This window comes from Oncorhynchus tshawytscha, linkage group LG16 (assembly GCF_018296145.1).
Source record: "Oncorhynchus tshawytscha isolate Ot180627B linkage group LG16, Otsh_v2.0, whole genome shotgun sequence".
NCBI lineage: Eukaryota > Metazoa > Chordata > Actinopteri > Salmoniformes > Salmonidae > Oncorhynchus > Oncorhynchus tshawytscha.
Window position 1 is genome coordinate 53,911,058 of NC_056444.1, and position 15,391 is coordinate 53,926,448.

The 15,391-nt window shown below is 45.0% G+C and overlaps 1 protein-coding gene across 2 annotated transcripts in view; it reads right to left on the minus strand.

Annotated features, from left to right (window-relative positions):
* Window positions 1-15,391, minus strand: part of LOC112233029 (chemokine-like protein TAFA-5) — a 43,946-nt gene that overhangs the window by 9,038 nt on the left and 19,517 nt on the right. The window lies entirely within an intron of this gene.

The window sequence follows — 15,391 nt, forward strand, 5'->3', positions numbered from 1 at the left end:
TTACATTACAGCCCTACTCTAAAATTGCTAAAATTGTCCCCCTCCAATCAATCTACACACAATATACACAATAAAGCAAAAACAGGTTTTTAGAAATGTTTGCAAATGTATTACAAATAAAAAACCTTAATGACATTTACATAAGTATTCAGACCCTTTACTCAGTGCTTTGTTGAAGCACTTTTGGCAGCGATTACAGCCTTGAGTCTTCTTGGTTATGAAGCTACTGTGAAGTGGTAAGGTTGGACCCAGCTGTAGAGAAGAGACCAGACAAGGAATCAGTAGTTAAGGATAAACATAATAATTTACTGAGAAACGGTAGTCGCAGGATCCCAGTGCACTTGAAAAAAACAAACACTATGTCTCGAAAACTCACTCAGGAAACAACAGCACACGGTAAACAATTCAAGCTTCTACAAAAGGAAAACACTCCTCTTTTAACAGGTAAATCATAATGAGTAAATTGGACACACCGAAGTGTCGTTAATGTCTCTAGGACGGTCTCTGCTGCCCTCTGGTGACAGGTGGAACCATGACAGCTACGAGCTTGGCACACCTGTATTTGGGGAGTTTCTCCCATTCTTCTCTGCAGATCTTCTCAAGCTTTGTCAGGTTGGATGGGGAGCGTCACTGCACAGCTACACTGCTCAAAAAAATAAAGGGAACACTTAAACAACACAATGTAACTCCAAGTCAATCACACTTCTGTGAAATCAAACTGTCCACTTAGGAAGCAACACTGATTGACAATAAATTTCACATGCTGTTGTGCATATGGAATAGACAACAGGTGAAAATTATAGGCAATTAGCAAGACACCCCCAATAAAGGAGTGGTTCTGCAGGTGGTGACCACACACCACTTCTCAGTTCCTATGCTTCCTGGCTGATGTTTTGGTCACTTTTGAATGCTGGCGGTGCTTTCACCTTAGTGGTAGCATGAGACGGAGTCTACAACCCACACAAGTGGCTCGGGTAGTGCAGCTCATCCAGGATGGAACATCAATGCGAGCTGTGGCAAGAAGGTTTGCTGTGTCTGTCAGCGTAGTGTCCAGAGCATGGAGGCGCTACCAGGAGACAGGCCAGTACATCAGGAGATGTGAAGGAGGCCGTAGGATGGCAACAACCCAGCAGCAGGACCGCTACCTCCGCCTTTGTGCAAGGAGGAGCAGGAGGAGCACTGCCAGAGCCCTGCAAAATGACCTCCAGCAGGCCATAAATGTGCATGTGTCTGCTCAAACGGTCAGAAACAGACTCCATGAGGGTGGTATGAGGGCCCGACGTCCACAGGTGGGGGTTGTGCTTACAGCCTAACACCGTGCAGGACGTTTGGCATTTGCCAGAGAACACCAAGATTGGCCAATTCGCCACTGGCGCCCTGTGCTCTTCACAGATGAAAGCAGGTTCACATTGAGCACATGTGACAGAGTCTGGAGACACCGTGAAGAACGTTCTGCTGCCTGCAACATCCTCAAGCAGGACCGGTTTGGCGATGGGTCAGTCATGGTGTGGGTTGGTATGTCTTTGGGGGGGCCGCACAGCCCTCCATGTGCTCGCAGAGGTAGTCAGAGGTAGCCTGACTGCCATTAGGTACCGAGGTGAGATCCTCAGACCCCTTGTGAGACCATATGCTGGTGTGGTTGGCCCTGGGTTCCTCCTAATGCAAGACAATGCTAGACCTCATGTGGCTGGAGTGTGTCAGCAGTTCCTGCAAGAGGAAAGCATTGATGCTATGGACTGGCCCGCCCGTTCCGCAGACCTGAATCCAATTGAGCACATCTGGGACATCATGTCTCGCTCCATCTTCCAACGCCACGTTGCACCACAGACTGTCCAGGAGTTGGCGGATGCTTTAGTCCAGGTCTGGGAGGAGATCCCTCAGGAGACCATCCGCCACCTCATCAGGAGCATGCCCAGGTGTTGTAGGGAGGTCATACAGGCATGTGGAGGCCACACACACTACTGAGCCTCATTTTGACTTGTTTTAAGGACATTACATCAAAGTTCGATCAGCCTGTAGTGTGGTTTTCCACTTTAATTTTGAGTGTGACTCCAAATCCAGACCTCCATGGGTTGATAAATTAGATTTTCATTGATAATTTTTGTGTGATTTTGTTGTCAGCACATTCAACTATGTAAAGAAAAAAGTATTTAAAAATAATATTTCATTCAGATCTAGGATGTGTTATTTTAGTGTTCCCTTCATTTTTTGGAGCAGTGCATTTTCAGGTCTCTCCAGAGATATTCAATTGGGCTCAAGTCCATGCTCTGGCTGGGCCACTCAAGGACATTCAGAGACTTGTCCCGAAGCCACTCCTGTGTTGTCCTAGCTGTGTAAGTAGGGTGGTTGTCCTGTTGGAGGGTGAATCCTCACCCCAGTCTGAGGTCCTGAGTGCTCTGGCGCAGGTTTTCATCATGGACCTCTGTACCATGCTCCGTTCATCTTTCCTGACTAGTCTCCCAGTCCCTGCTGCTGAAAACATCCCCACAGCTGGTGACAGGTTTCCTCCAGATATGATGCTTGACATTCAGGCCAAAGAGTTCAATCTTGGTTTCATCAGACCAGAGAATCTTGTTTCTCATGGTCTGAGAGTCTTTAGGTGCCTTTTGGAAAACTCAGAGCGGGCTATTATGTGCCTTTTACTGAGGAGTGACTTCCGCCTGGCCACTCTACCAATAAGGCCTGATTCATGGAGTGCTGCAGAGATGGGGTTCTTGGTAACCTCCCTGACCAAGGTCCTTCTCCCCCAATTGCTCAGTTTGGTTGGGCGGCCAGCTCTAGGAAGAGTCTTGGTGGTTCCAAACTTCTTCCATTTAAGAATGGAGGCCATGGTGTTCTTGGGGACCTTCAATGCTGCAGAATTTTTTTTGTACACTTCCCCAGATCTGTGCCTCAACCCAATCATGTCTCGGAGCTCTACAGACAAATCCTTCGACCTCATGGCTTGGTTTTTGCACTGTTATGTAGTGTCAACTGTGGGACCTTATAGACAGGTGTGTACCTTTCCAAATCATGTCCAATCAATGGAATTTGCTACAGGTGGACTCCAATCAAGTTGTACAGTTAAACATCTCAAGGATGATCAGTGGAAACAGGATGCACCTGAGCTCAATTGTGAGTCTTATGGCAAAAGGTCTGAATAGTTATGTAAATAAGGTATTTCTGTTCTAAAATGTTTATACATTTGCGAAAATGTTTTAAAAAACTATTGTGTGTAGATTGACGAGGAAAACAAATAATTGAATCAATTTTAGAATAAGGCTGTAACGTAACAAAATGTGGAAAAGGGGAAGGGGGTCTGAATACTTTACGAATGCACAGTATATTATTTATATTCCAGACTCAGATCCGGAAGCAAATTTCCTAAATTTCTATCATTACTACACTGTTGCCATGCGATTTTATACTGTGTATTTACAGTACATACTATGTTCTCTGCATAGCTCATTCTAATATTTATACTATTGAACATTGCATTTTATTTACACTGTTCATTTATGTAAATACTGGATTCTTGACATAGCTGACTCTAATATATCTACTGCTGAACATATCATTCTTAGTATATCTACTGCTGAACATATCATTCTTAGTATATATACTGCTGAACATATCATTCTTAGTATATCTACTGCTGAACATATCATTCTTAGTATATCTACTGCTGAACATATCATTCTTAGTATATCTACTGCTGAACATATCATTCTTAGTATATATACTGCTGAACATATCATTCTTAGTATATCTACTGCTGAACATATCATTCTTAGTATATATACTGCTGAACATATCATTCTTAGTATATCTGCTGCTGGACATATCATTCTTAGTATATCTGCTGCTGAACATATCATTCTTAGTATATCTACTGCTGAACATATCATTCTTAGTATATATAATGCTGAACATATCATTCTTAGTATATCTGCTGCTGGACATATCATTCTTAGTATATCTGCTGCTGGACATATCATTCTTAGTATATCTACTGCTGAACATATCATTCTGAGTATATATACTGCTGAACATATCATTCTTAGTATATATACTGCTGAACATATCATTCTTAGTATATCTGCTGCTGGACATATCATTCTTAGTATATATACTGCTGAACATATCATTCTTAGTATATCTACTGCTGAACATATCATTCTTAGTATATATATAATGCTGAACATATCATTCTTAGTATATCTGCTGCTGGACATATCATTCTTAGTATATCTGCTGCTGAACATATCATTCTTAGTATATCTACTGCTGAACATATCATTCTTAGTATATATATAATGCTGAACATATCATTCTTAGTATATCTGCTGCTGGACATATCATTCTTAGTATATCTGCTGCTGAACATATCATTCTTAGTATATATACTGCTGAACATATCATTCTTAGTATATCTACTGCTGAACATATCATTCTTAGTATATATACTGCTGAACATATCATTCTTAGTATATCTGCTGCTGGACATATCATTCTTAGTATATCTGCTGCTGGACATATCATTCTTAGTATATCTGCTGCTGGACATATCATTCTTAGTATATCTGCTGCTGGACATATCATTCTTAGTATATCTGCTGCTGGACATATCATTCTTAGTATATCTGCTGCTGGACATATCATTCTTAGTATATCTGCTGCTGGACATATCATTCTTAGTATATCTGCTGCTGGACATATCATTCTTAGTATATCTGCTGTAAATTAATCCGTTGTATATACATATAGATTGCATATAGATTACTGTTACAGTGCTATTTGGGTTGTTAATTGGATTCGTTTTGACATTTCTTAATTTCTTTCTTTTAACTTTTTGTATTATGTGTGTATTGTATTGCTAGGTATTACTACACTGTTGGAGCTAGAAACACAAGCATTTCACTGCCCTGGAGATAACGTCAGCAAATCTGTGTATGTGACCAATACACTTTGATTTGAAGTACCTCTGACAGCATGGTTGCATACTGCGTAGGGGTGTACTGCACCAGAGTTGGGGCAGCACTATATTAACACCCGTGGCGACCTGTCATTCAGGGCAGAGCCACAGCTGTTTTGGGCCCCACCTGTTTAGTTCTGAGATAATAAAGCCGCATACAAACATGATCTCTTTCTTGAGTAAGGCAGCTTCAAAATGCAGGTGTTTCAGCCAAGCTCAGTGCTTTCTGTGGTGGAGGGGCAGCCAGCAAAAGCACAGAGCTTAGACGTTGGTAATCTTTTCTAGTTGTGGTTCGGTCTTCTGCTACTCATGGGGACTTTACATCACCGCAGAATCTACAGGGAGAGCTACGCAGTCAAGCCCCCTTGGGTGCTGCCATAAATGTACAGTATAAGTGCTGGTCCAAGAAGACTCAAGGTCATTGGCCACAGATAAAATGATGTCAAATCACGGTATATCTAGCTTTGATTGGACATCACATTTTCAAAACCTTAGCTAGCAAGCTAGCTAGACAAGCAGTCGACATCATGAATCACGTCGACAATCTACTGGCAAATTTTCATCAATGATTGGTGTGGAAGGAATCAGTGGCTAACTGCATGCATTACAAAGCAATCACTATTTTGCTTCCCCCTGCCTGCTATTCAGTGGTGTGTGGTCCAAGTCTGGGTTTAAGGGTTTAAAACATCTGTCAGAAAGGGTCTCTTTTCCAAGCTTAAAATGACAAACATTCACACGCAACACCATGGGCCAGAAAAGGTTGAATACAATGGCGATGCTATCAATCTAGCATGACTTCATCCAGAGAATGCCAGACTTTGAAGACACAAGAAGGACCTTATTGTTCAAGTGAGCACAGCACAACAACGGTGAGTCCCTAAAGGGATATCCTCTATGTTTACTGTAGCTAAGAAAGTAATACTAAGTGTATATTGTGTAGTAAGCTGTTAGTAACCCATGTGTCTCACCTTAAGATTTTGGTCCCTCTCCCCCTCAGAACATAGCCTACTGTTCTGACTTGGTGGTGCACATGTAGCCTATAGCCTGTTTTTAGGGAGCTTTCATTGTCTGCTTATATGCCCCCGTTATAGAAAACTGTAAGAACATCCCATGTTCTGACTTCTGTCGCTGTCCATTTCAAAAGCCCTGAACAGATAGGCATATCGACTACCTCGCTCAAATGTCTTAATAGAAATTACAGCACGCCTCTTATACGCTCATCGTTCCCTTATGCCATAGTTTGTACATCTCAATTGTTATGTGGATGTATATATATATATATATATATATATTTTTTTTTTAATATATATATATATATATATATCGGTATATATCTCATTAGGTTCTTATTTATCATTTTAGGCAATGTTGGAATGATGCATTTAATTGGTTTTGCTTACTTTGTGTATTATAATTTAGCTCGTGCTTTTCCACATGAGGAAGGGATACTATATAATGTTGTTGGGTCTGTAACCATGAGGAGGGATACTATATAATGTTGTTGGGTCTGTAACCATGAGGAGGGATACTATATAATGTTGTTGGGTCTGTAACCATGAGGAGGGATACTATATAATGTTGTTGGGTCTGTAACCATGAGGAGGGGATACTATATAATGTTGTTGGGTCTGTAACCATGAGGAGGGATACTATATAATGTTGTTGGGTCTGTAACCATGAGGAGGGATACTATATAATGTTGTTGGGTCTGTAACCATGAGGAGGGATACTATATAATGTTGTTGGGTCTGTAACCATGAGGAGGGGATACTATATAATGTTGTTGGGTCTGTAACCATGAGGAGGGATACTATTGTCACGATCGTCGTATGGAGGGGACCAAAGCGCATCGTGGTGTGAATACATTCTTATTTATTGAAGGAAGAACACGAAGAACACGAAGAACACTTAAACAAAAACAACAAAATGATAAGACGAACGTGACTGCTATTTAAATACTGTGCTAACATGCAACATAACATAGACAATAACCCACGAAATACCCAAAGAAGATGGCTGCCTAAATATGGTTCCCAATCAGAGACAACGATAAACACCTGCCTCTAATTGAGAACCAATCTAGGCAACCATAGACATATATAAACACCTAGATGATAAACAACCCCATAAACCTACAAAACCCCTAGACAGTACAAAAACACATACATCACCCATGTCACACCCTGACCTAACCAAAACAATAAAGAAAACAAAGAATACTCAGGTCAGGGCGTGACAACTATATAATGTTGTTGGGTCCGTAACCATGAGGAAGGGATACTATATAATGTTGTTGGGTCTGTAACCATGAGGAGGGGATACTATATAATGTTGTTGGGTCTGTAACCATGAGGAGGGGATACTATTGTCACGTCTTGACCTTAGTTCCTTTTTTATGTCTCTATTTTGGTTTGGTCAGGGCGTGAGTTGGGGTGGGCATTCTATGTTTTGTTCTGTGTGTTGTATTTCTATGTGTTTGGCCTGGTATGGTTCCCAATCAGAGGCAGCTGTCAATCGTTGTCTCTGATTGAGAACCATACTTAGGTAGCCTGTTCCCACCTGTGTTTGTGGGTAGTTGTTTTCTGTTTTTGTATACTGTACCAGACAGAACTGTTTCGGTTTTGTTCATTCTCTTTTGTTGTTTTTCCATTCAGTGTTCAATTCATAATAAAAGATGAACATGTACCACGCTGCACCTTGGTCCTCACCTTCTTCAACCCACGACAGCCATTATAGAACTACCCACCACCAAAGGAGCAAGCAGCGTGTAATGGACTCCTGGACATGGGAGGAAATATTGGACGGCAAGGGACCCTGGGCACAGCCGAGAGAGTATCGCCGTCCGAAAGAGGAGCTGGAGGCAGCTAGAGCGGAGCGGCGACACTACGAGGAATTGGATCGAGGTAACGTGCACGAGAGGCGGGGGGGGGCACGGGGAGATTGGCGAAGTCAGGTAGGAGACCTGAGCCAACTACCCGTGCTTGCCGTGTCGAGAGAGTGACCGGGCAGGTACTGTGTTATGCGGTGAAGCCCGGTGCGCTACATCGCAGCTCCTCGAATCGGCCGGGCTAGAGTGGGCATCGAGCCAGGAAGGATGAAGCCGGCTCAGCGCATCTGGTCTCCAGTGCATCTCCTCGGCCCGGGTTATACGGCACCAGCCCTACGCACGGTGTCCCCGGTTCACCAGCACAGCCCAGTGGGGCCTGTTCCAACTCTCCGCACTTGCCGGGCTACAGGGGGTATCCAGCCAGGACGGGTTGTGCAGGCTCGTTGCTCGAGACCTCCAGTGCGCCTCCACGGACCAGTGCATCCGGTGCCTCGGCAAAGGAAGAGGCCGCCCTCCTGTCCGGTGCTGCCAGAGCCGCCCTCCTGTCTGGAGCTGCCAGAGCCGCCTGTCTGTCTGGAGCTGCCAGAGCCGCCCGTCTGTCCGGAGCTGCCAGAGCCGCCCTTCTGTCCGTAGCTGCCAGAGCCGCCCGTCTGTCCGGAGCTGCCAGAGCCGCCCGTCAGTCCGGAGCTGCCAGAGCCGCCTGTCAGTTCGGAGGCGCCCGTCAGTCCAGAGGCGCCAGAGCTGCCTGTCTGTCCGGAGCTGCCAGAGCCGTCCGTCAGTCCGGAGCTGCCAGAGCCGCCCGTCAGTCCGGAGGCGCCAGAGCCACCCGTCAGTCCGGAGGCGGCCGTTAGTCCAGAGGCGCAGGAGCCGCCCGTCAGTCCGGAGGCGCCAGAGCCGCCCGTCTGTCTGGAGCTGCCCGTCTGTCCGGAGCTGCCAGAGCCGCCCTTCTGTCTGGAGCTACCAGAGCCGCCCTTCTGTCTGGAGCTGCCAGAGCCGCCCTTCTGTCCGGAGCTGCCAGAGCCGCCCTTCTGTCCGGAGCTGCCAGAGCCGCCCGTCTGTCCTGAGCTGCCAGAGCCGTCCGTCAGTCCGGAGCTGCCAGAGCCGCCCGTCAGTCCGGAGGCGCCCGTCAGTCCAGAGGCGCCAGAGCTGCCTGTCTGTCCGTAGCTGCCAGAGCCGTCCGTCAGTCCGGAGCTGCCAGAGTCACCCGTCAGTCCGGAGGCGCCAGAGCCGCCCGTCAGTCCGGAGGCGGCCATCAGTCCAGAGGCGCAGGAGCCGCCCGTCAGTCCGGAGGTGCCAGAGCCGCCCGTCAGTCCGGAGCTGCCAGAGCCGCCCGTCAATCTAGAGGCGCCAGAGCCGCCCGTCAGTCCGGAGCTGCCAGAGCCGCCTGTCAGTCGGGAGGCGCCAGAGCCACCTGTCAGTCCGGAGGCGCCAGAGCCGCCCGTCAGTCGGGGCGCCAGAGCCGCCCGTCAGTCCGGAGACGTCCGTCAGACCGGAGGCGCCAGGGCCGCCCGTCAGTCCGGAGGTGCCAGAGCCGCCCGTCAGTCCGGAGCTGCCAGAGCCGCCCGTCAATCCAGAGGCGCCAGAGCCGCCCGTCAGTCCGGAGCTGCCAGAGCCGCCTGTCAGTCGGGAGGCGCCAGAGCCACCTGTCAGTCCGGAGGCGCCAGAGCCGCCCATCAGTCCGGCGGGCGCCAGAGCCGCCCGTCAGTCCGGAGACGTCCGTCGGACCGGAGGCGCCAGGGCCGCCCGTCAGTCTGGAGGCGCCCGTCAGTTCAGAGGGATACTATATAATGTTGTTGGGTCTGTAACCATGTTTGCCAGTGACAGTCTCTTCCCATTCCAATTATTATTATTTATAAACAAAAAGTACAGTAATAGAACCATGTAATTCCAGTTGATATTGTGAGGGTTATTTTGTTTGTATATTGTCTATAAAAGTGGATCCTCGTGATTGTATATTCCTTCGTTTTTAGACAACATACACCTAATAAAATACTTGAAATTGTAGGCTAACCTCATCTCTCTCTCTCTCTCCCGCTCAGTCAGTGTGTGGTGACTTAAAGAAGAGTAAAGTTAAATTCCGCAAGATGTTGAGCCCTTATCTGAACTAACATCTATCTGAATTGTCCATTTTGAAAGTGCTGAATGAATAGGCCTACCTCGTTGCAGATCGTTTGCGTGCACTTGCTTATACTTACAGCTAAGTGTTAATGACACAACAAACAAACATTATGAATTTATTGAACATAAAACAAAATAATGTTTGTGTATGGTACAAAAAGTCATAACTCATGTCGGCATTCGGCATTATTCTTATCGAGTTCCACAAATCCACAAGGAGTCAGTAGAAACCATATTTATTTCAGCATGTCAGCCATATCAGCTATGTTTTATTTTTAAATGGCAGTAAATGAGGCTGAATGATCTATTATGCTGCCAGACAAGGCTCTGCTGATTTCCAGGTGTAGCAGTGGTAAGGATTCACTCCACGGTGCTGAAAATAAATCCTTGCTGTTGGAACAGCTTTATGTAGGCCCTAACAGTTTATGGGCACCGTTTGTCACCGTTATAGTGTTGTTAGTGTTGTGTCGTGGCTTTGCTGGCATGCATACATTTTTTGGTTCAGTTTGTCCCACCAAGATGTACAGTGCATGCTAAAATCGCCACTGATTAACACTAGCGGTAGTTCAGACGAGGACACCAATCTCACCCTCACAGTTCCCCCAGCCATTGTAGACACTGCAGGCACTTTTCCATCACAGCGATGACTAAAAAACCCTATTCCTTCACCAACCCCCCCTCCCCCCGCATCAAAAGTGGACTGCACTGCACAGTGATGTGCTAGCGTCTCAGGGTGGCCTTCAGCAGGTTGGATTATTCATTTAAAGACTCATCCAGCTCTGAGCAACTAACAGCCAGTACAGCTACTATTATTCAGCCCCCAAATACACAACATGCCAGAGAGCATGCTATCAGACCAAGTCGTGGAAAACGCACGCCTGCATGTACATTTGATCTCACATCCAAAATGCTGGAATATATCAATTAAACGTTTTAGCTTCACTGTCCAAATAAATACATAGGGGAGTGTATGCATAGCGATCAGTGTTGGAAAAAAATTCTCAGTTGAGTAAAAGTAAAGATACGTTAATAGAAAATGACACAAGTAAAAGTCACCCAGTAAAATACTACTTGATTAAAAGTATTTGGTTTTAAATATACTTAAGTATCAAAAGTAAAAGTATAATTCGTTACAAATTCCTTATATTAAGCAAACCAGATGGCACAATTTTCTTGTTTTTAACTTATGGATAGCCAGGGGCACACTCCAACACTCAGACGCCATTCACAAATAAAGCATGTGTGTTTACTGAGTTCGGCAGATCAGAGACAGAGATGACCACGGATGTTCTCTTGATAGGTGTGTGAATTTGACCATTGTCCTGTCCTGCTAAGCATTCAAAATGTAACGAGTACGTATGGGTGTCAGGGAAAATGTATGGAGTAAAAAGAACGTTATTTTCTTTAGGAATGTAGTGAAGTAAAAGTTGTAAAAATATAAATAGTAAAGGGGTGTAAAGTAAAGATATACAAAAAAATGACTTAAGTAGTACTTCAAAGTATTTTCTATTTAAGTACTTCACACCACTGATAGCAATGGAGACTGAATATGTATCGTCATAACCTAGAATGATCATGCCACTGGACATACTATTGGGGGTACCAACTGTGACTAAATGATGTGTAATCAAATCAAATTTTATTTGTCACATGCGCCGAATACAACCGTCAAATGTTTTCTAACGAGCCCTTAACCATCAACGCAGTAAAAAAAAAAAAACTAGGGGTTCCATGAAATATTGACTAAATAAACTCAAGTAAAAAAATAAAAGAGTAACAATAAAATAACAATAACGAGGCTATATACAGGGGGTACCGGTACCGAGTCAATGTGCGGGGGTACAGGTTAGTCAAGTTAATTGAGGTAATATGTACATGTAGATAGGGGTAAAGTGACTATGCATCGATAATAAACAGCGAGTAGCAGCAGTGTAAAAGAGGGGGGGGGTTAATGCAAATAGTCTGTCTAGTCATTTGATAATATGTTTTTTGGTCCAAGACTTGGAGCTCCGGTACCACTTGCCATGCAGTAGCAGAGAGAACAGTCTATGACTATGGTGGCTGGTGTCTTTGCCAATTTTTAGGGCCTTTCCTCGGACACTGCCTGATATAGAGGTCCTGGATGGCAGAAAGCTTGGCCCCAGTGATGTACTTGGCCGAATGCCATACCCTCTGTAGCGCCTGGCGGTCAGAGGCCGAGCAGTTATCATACCAGGCGGTGATGCAACCAGTCAGGATGCTCTCGATGGTGCAGCTGTAAAACCTTTTGAGGATCTAAGGACCCATGCCACATCTCCTTTGTCTTGGTCACGTTGAGGGAGAGGTTGTTGTCCGGGCACCACACTGCCAGGTCTCTGATGTCCTCCCTATAGGCTGTCTCATCGTTGTGTCGTCAGCAAATTTAATGATGGTGTTGGAGTTGTGCATGGCGATGCAGTCATGGGTGAACAGGGAGTACAGGAGGGGACTAAGCACGCACGCCTGAGGGGCCCCCATGTTGAGAATCAGCGTGACAGATGTGTTGTTGCCTACCCTTACCACCTGGGGGCGGCCCTTCAGGAAGTCCAGGATCCAGTTGCAGAAGAAGGTGTTTAGTCCCAGGGTCCTTAGTTTATTGATGAGCTTTGAGGGCACTATGGTGTTGAACGCTGAGCTTTAATCAATGAATAGCATTCACACATAGGTGTTCATTTTGTCCAGGTGGGAAAGGACAGTGTGGAGTGCAATAGAGATTGTGTCATCTATTGATCTGTTGGGGCGGTATGCGAATTTGAGTAGGTCTAGGGTTTCTGGGATGATGGTGTTGATGTGAGCCAAGACCAGCCTTTCAAAGCTCTTCATTGCTACAGACGTGAGTGCTACGGGTCAGTAGTCATTTAGGCAGGTTACCTTGGTGTTCTTGGTCACAGGGACTATGGTGGTCTGTTTGAAACATGTAGGTATTTCACACTCGGACAAGGAGTTTGAAAATGTCAGTGAAGACACTTGCCAGTTGGTCCTCGCATGCTTGGAGTACACATCCTGGTAATCCGTCTGGCCCTGCAGCCTTGTGAATGTTGACCTGTTTAAAGGTTTTACACACATCGGCTATGGAGAGCGTGATCAAACAGTCGTCCGGAATAGCTGGCACTCTCATGCATGCTTCAGTGTTGCTTGCCTCAAAGCGCGCATAAGGAATTTAGCTTGTCTGGAAGGCTCGTGCCACTGGGCAGCTCGCGGCTGGGCTTCCCTTTGTAGTCTGTAATAGTTTGCAGGCCCAGCCACAACCGCTGAGCGTCGGACCTGGTGTAGTAGAAGTAAAGGTGGTCTAGAGTTTTTTTCCCCTCTGGTTGCACATGTGACATGCTGGCAGAAATGAGGTAAAAGGGATTTAAGTTTCCCTGCATTAAAGTCCCTGGCCACTTGGAGCACCGCCTCTGGATGAGCATTTTCTTGTTTGCTTATGGAGGCATACAGCTCATTGATTGCACGTTGGCCAATAAGACGGATGGTAGAGGCAGGTTACTCACTCGTCGACAAATGATTACGTCCCTTCTATCGGCATCTCTTCTTCATGCGAATGACAGGGATTTGGACCTTCAAGTCCGACTTGTTAAAGCAAAAATCTTTGTCCAGTTCGAGGTGAGCAATCCTTTCCTACTCAACACAATCCAGACCATTGCAGATAAAAATGAACAAACCCCATTTTCGAGAGCATCCATAGACATTCTACCTAGATGTTACGCCTCAACAGTACACAATATATCCCAGGTCTGCTACTTTTACAGCAGACAGTCTGCAGAGGAAAACGGAGCTGATTAAAACAAAAATGACAGTTCAAAGAGTAGGCAATGACAGAAGTTGAAATGGGAAAAGGACTGAAAGTGCTTTAAGTGACAAGGGAAAAGAGTGTGTTCGGAGAGGGTCTCTGACAGGAACAAGAGGGGTAAACATACTTCGAGGAGAAAAGAAAAGGAACAAATGTATGAATTTATAGAGTGTGGCAGCACCAGAGAAGTCACTTTATTTATTCTTACAGGAGGCTGTGCCCAGGGACACATCAGTTACTGTGGATGAAGTCATGAAATCCACAGCACTGGCTCTTAAAATGGAGCCAAAACTTAAAAGGCCATTGTAATGTCAATGAGAAGAGGGAACAATAGCGGAATCATATTGAAATGATTTCAACAGTCATTCTTTCATTCTTTGTAATCTTTCTTTCTACATTTGTTTCTTCCATCTATCCATACTTCTACTTCTATTTCTCTTTCCTGTTTCCACACACTATTCCTCTCCTCTCCGTGTGCTGATTCAAGCATATATTTACAGATAATGATTAGTTACTCCGTATACAACTGGAAAGGAAATCAATACATTTACAATCAACGTACTAGAGAATCAACAACAGCCTGTATGACATCCAAAGGGAAATCCAGGGGCTTTTGCCTTTGAGCTCGTCTGAAGTCTGTCTGCTCCAATTCTGAGCAGGGGATATCAAAGCAACTTCGGGCATTAAGAAACGAGGCATGCTGGTTTACGTAGTCAATGTCATTAAACCATGTTTTACGAAATGGTTCGACGTATTTTAGTTGGTCAGATTAATCAGATTAATCAAAGTCCAAGATTCAACAACAACACTTTTTAATGCATAGGCTCGTCAAAATATGGCTAGTTTCCTGGACCCGAAGGAAGTCTACTGGCTTTACGAAAAAACAAGCTCAATGGATAATCTTCATTGAGAGTGCTTATTAGTTCAGGTTCCGGGAAATGGGTCCTTAGTGTCGACAAGCATTTAGTGCTGGCTAACAACATGAGGCAGAGGGAACGGTTGGCAGAAGAACAAAAATGTGCTAAATGTGATGCAAGTCTCTATGACCCATTGGGTCTTCCTGTGTGTGCTGTTTCGTTTGTAGAGTGCTAGCAATTTCATCCAAAATGCATGACTGCAACTTCCTCTACCCCTTACGACAATCCCAAAACACATTTCCACCAGCATCTATTCTTATATTCTCCCTTAAATGAAATAACACTACTTACAGTAATAATAAAAGTCTAAAATAAAACATGTATAGTTAGCATTATTCTAATTAGTGTCCTCAAATATTATACAATACACACAAAGAGATTGTCCAATAATAACTTGTCCAATGGCTGCATTTAGAAAGGGTTGCAGGTGCAGGGGGGAGTGTATGTGACAGCCGACACGCCCACCTGCCACACACACACACTTTGTTTGGCTGCACGCCCAACTGTAGCCTGTGTCACTCCTGCTCTCTGCCTAGCTCTCTCGTCCCTCTCTCCCTCTTCATCCTAGTCTGTTCAGCCCTCGTTACGTGTATTTCTCATTTGCATCCATCTTGAGCATTCTTCCTCCGTATTGTGGTCTGTCAGTCAGTGGCTCTGCTCTTCATTCAAGGCATCATCATCAATACACAATAATATTACATACACAAATCGGGTCCTTCAACAGCTAATGGACAAAACATACTGTATGTATAATCTGCATTTTCAGC